Below are 8,223 nucleotides of genomic sequence, written 5' to 3'. Positions count from 1 at the left end.
TGCGGGGAGTGCGTGGACGTGTCCAGTGAATGGGGCAGACAGGCAAGTGACTGATCAGACGGGGACTCGAGACGTCTGAAATGCACAGGTCCGGGGCACATCAAGAAATATGAGCTGAAATCTTACGGAAGGAGATTCTACAAACGCGGTTCATCTGCTAAAACACTTTAATAGCAAGGAATCACAGTCTGTGAAAGTGCACTGAAAAGGGTAAAAACAAGGGAGACCCACCCAAGCTAAACGAAGACGTTAACACAAGAGCAGGGCTGAAACTGGTTGCTAGTGCCAGGTTTCCACCTTCAGCAAGCGGGGAAAAATCTGCCTGTAAATCTCAGCATTTAAGATCAGAACTCTGCACGTCTTCCCAGTGCCAACTTCATTTTGATGCCGTTCTCAAGGGCTCTGGAAGTGGGAGGGAAATGGTTTTGCTGGAGGGTTCAAAGCTCCGAGGCAGAACAGAAACCCCGTGTTTGCGCAGCGGGTCAGCCCGCGAGCCTGCGCGGTGCGAGCTCCGCGGCACCGACCGCCGCGCATCCTCCAAACCGCCCGGGGACGGAGACGCCGCGGACACCGCTTGGTTCTCAACAAATCGGGGCTGATGTGCTTTTCTCCGGAAGCCTCTCTTCCCTGATCGGTGTGTACACGTACGCAGGCACATCGCAAGAAGAGCCAGAGGCCATGAATGCATCGCAAAGAGCAAGGTTTAGTTTAGTTCCCTCTCTACCGGGGGATCTCCGAAGTCGCACCTGAGCTCCAGGCAGAGGTGACACAAGGGGGACGCGGGCGCTGGTCAGCTCAGCCCTGCTGGAAGATCGCTGCGCCCGCTGAGCTCGCCTGCATTTCACGGCTTCAGGCCGGCGCAGCCTCCCGCTCTTGCTCACAGCACAGCAGGAATCGCAGACATAGCGATAAGGTGCCTGGAGTTTCTCGCCGACCTGTGCTATCTAACACAGAGGTTCTACTCATCAAGCACACAAGGCCAGTAAAACAATTACTGTGATGTATGTGCTTTTTCTACAGACAAGTGCATGTCACTTTGAGCGTATTTACATGTAACCAACCTCCTCGCCAAATCTTCCGCTACATTCCCATACAATCGGTGAAGGAGGAACCTGTGTTTTCTGTTCGAGCTTCTCTCGCTCTGCCCCGGCTGTTCCGGGCGCAGCGCCGAGCCAGCTCGGCCTCCCGTGGGCTGAGCTGCCGCCAGGGTTTTCACGACCCACCACAGGAAGGACCTGACACCAAATCAGTGCTGAAACATGCTGACTTGCAAACCAAACTGAAGATAAAACTTATCAAAGATTGCTGGAGGCGTCCCGTGACAGCCGCGTTCCCACCTCCGTGCAGCGCTGCCGTGACTGGCAGGGCTGTCTCTAAGACAACGGGTTTTCTGCGGCCAGACCCGTCACACCGAGCGCTCGGCTGCTGCGGAGCGGGCGCTGGGTGCACACTGGGGTACGAACACCGTTCCCCGGCCCTGCAGCACCTGAACATCAGAGCTGCTCCGTCTTCTGTTCCCACTGCGAAACAGCACGTCCTTGCCATGGAGCTTCACCAGCGATGGGTTCACGGGGAAGCCTGGACCGAGCATGTCCTGGAAACAGCCCAACAGCCCTTTCTGCTGCAGACTCTGCCCCGATAAGCTGGTTCAGCCTCAGAACCCTCCAGAACGTCACTAGGTCCATCACCCACGGAGGCACCTCCAACAGCTTCAGCGGGACGCTCGCTGAACCAGGCCCGCAGGAGAAAAGTCTGTTCTAGAAACCCCAAGAGCTTCAGGTTCCTGACGGGCTGAGGAGGCCAGAGATGGTGGGGGCAGCAGAGCTGTGTACAAAGGGCCCTTCAACGGCCACTCTTGACGATCCAGCGGAACCTGCACCCCAGGAGGGGCGAGGAACTCAGCCCAGTGCTGCACAATGCCCAGAATGAGGATTTAGGTAGTGGGGTGTGAACTGACACGGTCTCTCGTTTAGGAAACCCCTCACCTGTGCGTTGGTGGCACCTGGAGCAGGTTCAATCCGTGCCTGCCCTGTTCTCCAGTTCCGTGCATGAACTGGCACCGGCCGCTGCCCTGGGCAGGACGGGCCCTTTGTCCGAAACGGCGGAGCTGTCAGTGGGTCCACTTGGTCCGTTCTGTAGAGCAAGGACTGGGCACTGAAAGAAAGGTGAAAAGCGCGGGTGATACAGTCCCATCTATGCAAAACTAACCAATTGCCAGGGCGGTTTCGGGAACGGTGGAGGAAGGACTGCCAAGGTGAAAGCAGCCAGGTTGAAGAGAAGAGGAAAACCACAGCTTCCCGGCTCAAGCTCTTCTGCACCAGCCCCTGGGAATTACAGGTTCAGTCTTAGAGGAAACATGGGTACCCCAGGAGAACAGTGGAACAGGCTGCCCAGAGGGGTGGTGGCTGAACCATCCCTGGAGACATCCCCGGCCAGGCTGGACGGGGCTCTGAGCAACCTGAGCTGGTGCCGATGTCCCTGCCCATGGCAGGGGGGCACTGGGGGAGCTGGGACGGTCCCTGCAACACAAACCAGCCTGTGATCCTGTGAATAGGCACATGCGAGATCTTTGCCAGCAGCAGCTGCAGCAGGTCTCTGCAGGAAGGAAGGAAGGGTCAGCACCATGAGGTCTGATGTCCAGGGGAACAGAGGGATAAAGCTGAACCCTCAGGATCTGTGTGCGAGATCCAGGCGAGGATTGTCAGGAGGGACGGACTGACTGCTTTGGGAGGAACTCTCCACGGACTTGACAGTGAAATGTCTAATTAGCTCGTACAAAGAAAACAAACAAACAAACAAACAAAAAACATCTTTGGCTGCAAATTCAGGTTATTTCAACTACCCTTGTGTTTATCTAGAGATAAAGGACTACAGCCTCAGAAGCACAACCTCTAACTAACCAGCCTGCACAGAGCTATTAAGTCCTCTCCTTTCTTGTTAGAAGGATGGGGCACTGGTGCCCGTGTTAGTGATGCACAGTCCCATCATTCTGGCCATCTCTGGCAGCTCCATAGCCATAAAACTGAAGACCTGCACCCAGCACGTAAAGAGAAATGCTGACAAATGAGGATTCTACCTTATTCATACCGAAAGTCGAACCATTTACCTGGAATGAAGATGATGTGGGCAGATTGTCCAAGTACCAGTGAGATACTGAAAAACCCGCTTGTGTACATTTTGTTTTAGACTGCTCCTTCCCAGATTACCTGGTGTGCTCCTGCTCATCTGCTGTGCAGGAACACAGCGTAACCCACAGGATTTCCAGATGTTCACCTGGTACACAAGTCAACAGCAGGAGCTGCACGAAGAGCAGCACTGAGGTCCTGGGCCAAAGAAAGCACCTGTGCTGTGCGGCTCTGTAATTGGGTGTATAGGTGCAGGATTTAAGCTGGGGACTAGTTATCCCTTTTGTGCGAGCATCCAAATCTAAGACAAGGGACTCGTGAAATAGCATTTCAAAGCTGGGGTAGGTGGCGTGGGGAGAAACAGGCGCGACAGATACAGGAACGGACTGGGACCCATTTAATCCAGGTGAAAGTCCCTGGAACCACGAACCACCCGGCGGAGCTCCCTCGAGTACCCGTGTCCCCGGTGGGACGTTGTTCTTCGGGGAGCAGGAGAGGTCTGGGCAGAGCGCACACGGCTGCAGAGCCCGCGAGCGCTTCTCCCCGTTCTGCTGAAACGATCCGATGCAAAAACCTGACAGTCGATCCTGCATGGCTGGTACCGGGCCACTGCTGTGCAGAGTTATTGCCACCCCCGCTTGACCTGCATCCTCTTTAAACTGGTGCCTTTGGGCTACAGGGACAGCCCAGGGTCCCACGGGAGCTGCAGGTTCTGACCCCGAGACCAGTAAATGCACCAGGGTCCGTGCAGAGCAGCGCGTTGGCCTCGGCTTCCACCGGCGCTGTTTCCTGAGGAATCGGAAAAGCTGAACTTGTTATTGTTACCGGTTGGGCCCAGTCCGAAAGCTCCAGCACTCGGGCAAAAAGGCTTCATCCTCACCCCAAACATTTTTGGGATGTTTTCAGTAAAATGCGGAGCCTCCTCTGACAGTTGCCACCAGACAGAGCAACTCGATAGTTTGTGCAGCTGCTGCCGTAGATAAGGCAGCGAAGCATTGCGGCTGCTGGGCTGTGCGTGCGGCGCTTCTGGGGCAGGGACGTCGCACACACGGTGCTCAGAGACACACGGGGCCCCCGCGGCACCAGAGCTGCGGTGCGGTCACCTTCCCGCGCCGGCTGTGCCCAAACACAGACCCCAGGACCACAGCACAACCGACCTGGGTGGGCTCAGCCTTCTTGTGTCTTTCACGCAGTTACTGCAGACCCGTGCCTGAACCTTAACGAGATCAGCACAGTTCTCCATCCTGACTCAGGGCTGCAAACGCAGGAAAGCCCATTGGCGTGGACTCGCGGGAGAAGGTTTCCACATGCTGAGGTTGCTTCTGCAAAACCCCGCTCTGAATTGCCCCCGTTTTTCAAATAGTTCAGCCTGCAGACCAACGCTGTCACAGGGTTGACTGAGAAAGCCCTACACAGATAAATGAGCTGAAAACTTCCTCTGCAGAGCGGTGGAGTCTGTCAAGAGGAAAAGCCTGAAAAAGCCTGAAGTAACTTGAAGACACCTTGTTATTTTGTCACCCCACCAGAAAACTCTTCAGACTACAACCATTTAAGAAGAGGAGTATCAGGAAAGATCGAGGCCGGACCCATGGGCTGCTGGAGAGGATCCCGTCCTGGTGCTCCCACCAGACCCATGCTGCGCCTGAACGCACCTGCTGCCTCCGCAGCGTGCTGAGACAGCGCGACACGGAACAGGACGCTTGGAAGAACACGGGATGAAGTGGGAGTTGGTGATGGCACAGACACCCCTGAAGCGTCGTACACGAGGGAACAGGCAGGGAATGGTGAGAGGCCACCAGTGAACCCAGGGCAGGGCCCAACACACCCGGTTCCTGGGGACCGACTGGCTCACCAGCCCATGGCAGACCCTCCAAAGGCTCCCAGGGTGCAGCTCGGTGCTCCTCAGGTCCACACGTCCCCCCTCTAGTCACCTAGAGGCCAACTGCACGGGTGGAGAACCCCTCAGAACATGTCCCAGGAGAGGAACAGCACATCCTCCATGGATGGAGAACCTCTCAGAACATGTCCCAGGAGAGGAACAGCACATCCTCCATGGATGGAGAACCCCTCAGAACATGTCCCAGGAGAGGAACAGCGTGTCCTCCATGGATGGAGAACTCCTCAGAACATGTCCCAGGAGAGGAACAGCACATCCTCCATGGATGGAGAACCCCTCAGAACATGTCCCAGGAGAGGAACAGCACATCCTCCATGGATGGAGAACCCCTCAGAACATGTCCCAGGAGAGGAACAGCGTGTCCTCCATGGATGGAGAACTCCTCAGAACATGTCCCAGGAGAGGAACAGCACATCCTCCATGGATGGAGAACCCCTCAGAACATGTCCCAGGAGAGGAACAGCACATCCTCCATGGATGGAGAACTCCTCAACGCGTCCCAGGAGAGGAACAGCGCATCCCCCATGGATGGAGAACCCCTCAGAACATGTCCCAGGAGAGGAACAGCGCATCCCCCATGGATGGAGAACCCCTCAGAACATGTCCCAGGAGAGGAACAGCACGTCCTCCATGGATGGAGAACCTCTCAGAATGCCGCCCAGGAGAAGAACAGCACGTCCTCCATGGATGGAGAACCCCTTAGAACATGTCCCAGGAGAGGAACAGCTTGTCCCCATGGATGGAGAACCCCTCAACGTGTCCCAGGAGAGGAACACCGCCTCCTCCATGGATGGAGAACCCCTCAGAACGTGTCCCAGGAGAGGAGCGGCCTGTGCTCCATGGATGGAAAACCTCTCAGAATGCGTCCCAGGAGAGGAACACCACGTCCTCCACCACGGAGCAACGCTCAGTCATCCCCATGAGTTCCAGCTTTCCGAGTCAGAGCCCCCACTGCCGAATAAACCAGTTTAAACACAAACCAAAGCAGATGATAAACACTTATGCCAAGCCTAATGTGCTACTGACCTGCCATGCTAGCCCATTAAATCCACACTTCTATACCTGCTTCAAAAATCCTATAATCATTAGATACGTGTACATTTGGCCTCAACCAGATTTCTACAAAGACCTAAGATATCTGGGGATTGGACTGGATGACCTTTAGAGGTCCCTTCCAACCCAAACTCTTCTACGATCTCAAGGAAGAAAACACCCATCCTCTTTTTTTTTTTTGTTTAATATATTTAGGATTGTATTTTGTTTGTCAGCTATCACTAATCAATTTGTGTTTCGCTTGTGCTGTAGCATTTTAATTACAACACTGTACACCACCTGATCTTAGATGCGCAGAATCAGAGCTGGTTTGGGTTGGAGGGACCTCCAAAGGTCACCCGGTCCAACCTCAGGGACATCGGCACCAGCTCAGGTTGCTCAGAGCCCCGTCCAGCCTGGCCTGGGATGTCTCCAGGGATGGTTCAGCCACCACCTCTCTGGGAACCTGGGCCGGGCTCTCACCACCCTCAAGGCCAACAATTTTTGTCCAGTCCAAACCCACCCTCTGTCAGTTTAGAACTGATTTTGACATGAGCTGTTGGTGGCAACTCTCTGGACGCGGCCACCCAGCCAGGTCCTTCTCCATCCAACAGCTCACCCACCCACCCCGTACCTGCAGCGTTTGGTCACGAGGACGCTGTGCAGGACCCTGTCCAAGTCAAGATCCATGATCTTTTGTCAGACATTGGACTTGCCAAGACATTTATGAAGTTAGTTTTGTAAAATCAAGATGATTGTGCACATAAACTTGCTGATTAACCCTGAAGCTGCCATTCTTCAATCTATGCTCTCACTTGCCTCAACTTTTATCCACTTTGGTTTGTTAAACCATCGACACCACAAAGGAACTTCTCGTGCAGCGTTTGTACTCCTAAATCCAGCCAGCGGAACAGGAGCAAAGAGCTGGAAATGGAAGCCAGACAGACCAACAGAGGCAGAGGCGTTTTGGTTTTGTTTTGTAGGAATAATAAAGCTCTGGAAGAATTATGAGTCGTGAATTTTCTCCTGTCTCACAAACAGAAGGAGCCAAGCGGCTGCGCCCACCGCAAACCGGGGCAGCCGTGAGACGTCAGCGGTGACGAGGACGTTTCCAGTGCAGGTAAGGAAGGAGCAACGCCTTCACGCAATATATTCAGCAGGTCTAATCAACTGCTGTCAGGAGATGGAAATGAACGGTAACAAACGCGAAGAAGGGCTGGCAGGGAGGGGACGGGAGGAGCGAGCTGACCCCAGGGGTTCAGCCATCCAAACCCCAGCTGAAGAGCTCGCTCCCGCCTCGGGACGGCTCCTGGTGCCGCTTGGGGATCAGCAGGATTTGGGGACACCCCGACGTTGTGATTGTCACCAGCGATGTCTGTGCCAAGCCAGGGACTCCTCAGGAGGAGGCTGGGGGGGCACGAGCAGCCGGAGGGGACACGGATCCCAGCGCCAAAGGGACATCCCATCACGTCCCATCATGTTCCATCGTTCTCAGCGTGGGAACTGCTGCTGGGGACCGTGCTGTGCATCGCCCCTCTCATACACTCTGCTATTATTATTTCTCTCCTTTGCTGTCCTGTTAAACTGTCTGTATCCCAACCCACGAGTTTTATTTTTCAATTCTCCTCCCTGTCCCAGCAGGGGGGTGGGAGGAGTGAGCGAGTGGCTGCATGGTGCTTACCTGCCAGCTGGGGTTAAACCACGACAAACGGGTATAAAGACAGGGAAGAAAAGTTAATTTTAGCTAACAGGCGATTTTAGTGCAAGAAGAAGTAAACACAGATTAATCATAAACAAACTGCAAATAGAAATTTCTAACCTACAACAGAAGAAGGGTTCCTTTGAGTGTTTGAAACAAGATACAAAAATTTAATTTTAAAAACATCTCCAAGCTTAGAAGCAACCCGCAGCTGAAGGCTCCACTCAGAATTCCTCACCCAAATTCCTCCGAGATCATTTTTCCTTTATTTGAATTTCTAAACTAAAATGATGATTTTCTTCAGATCTGTGCTGTGTACCAGTTAAATATAACAAGCAATATGGCAGCCCCTTACATACTTGAAATATTTAAAATAATTAACGTGAGCTAGTTCTGTTCCTACTCATTAGCTAGATGGAAAGATTACTAAATGTATTTAAGCTTTGTAAATATTACTGAAGCTTTGAGTC

This window comes from Caloenas nicobarica, chromosome 2, assembly GCF_036013445.1.
Source record: "Caloenas nicobarica isolate bCalNic1 chromosome 2, bCalNic1.hap1, whole genome shotgun sequence".
Lineage (NCBI taxonomy): Eukaryota > Metazoa > Chordata > Aves > Columbiformes > Columbidae > Caloenas > Caloenas nicobarica.
This window is presented reverse-complemented; position numbering follows the sequence as displayed.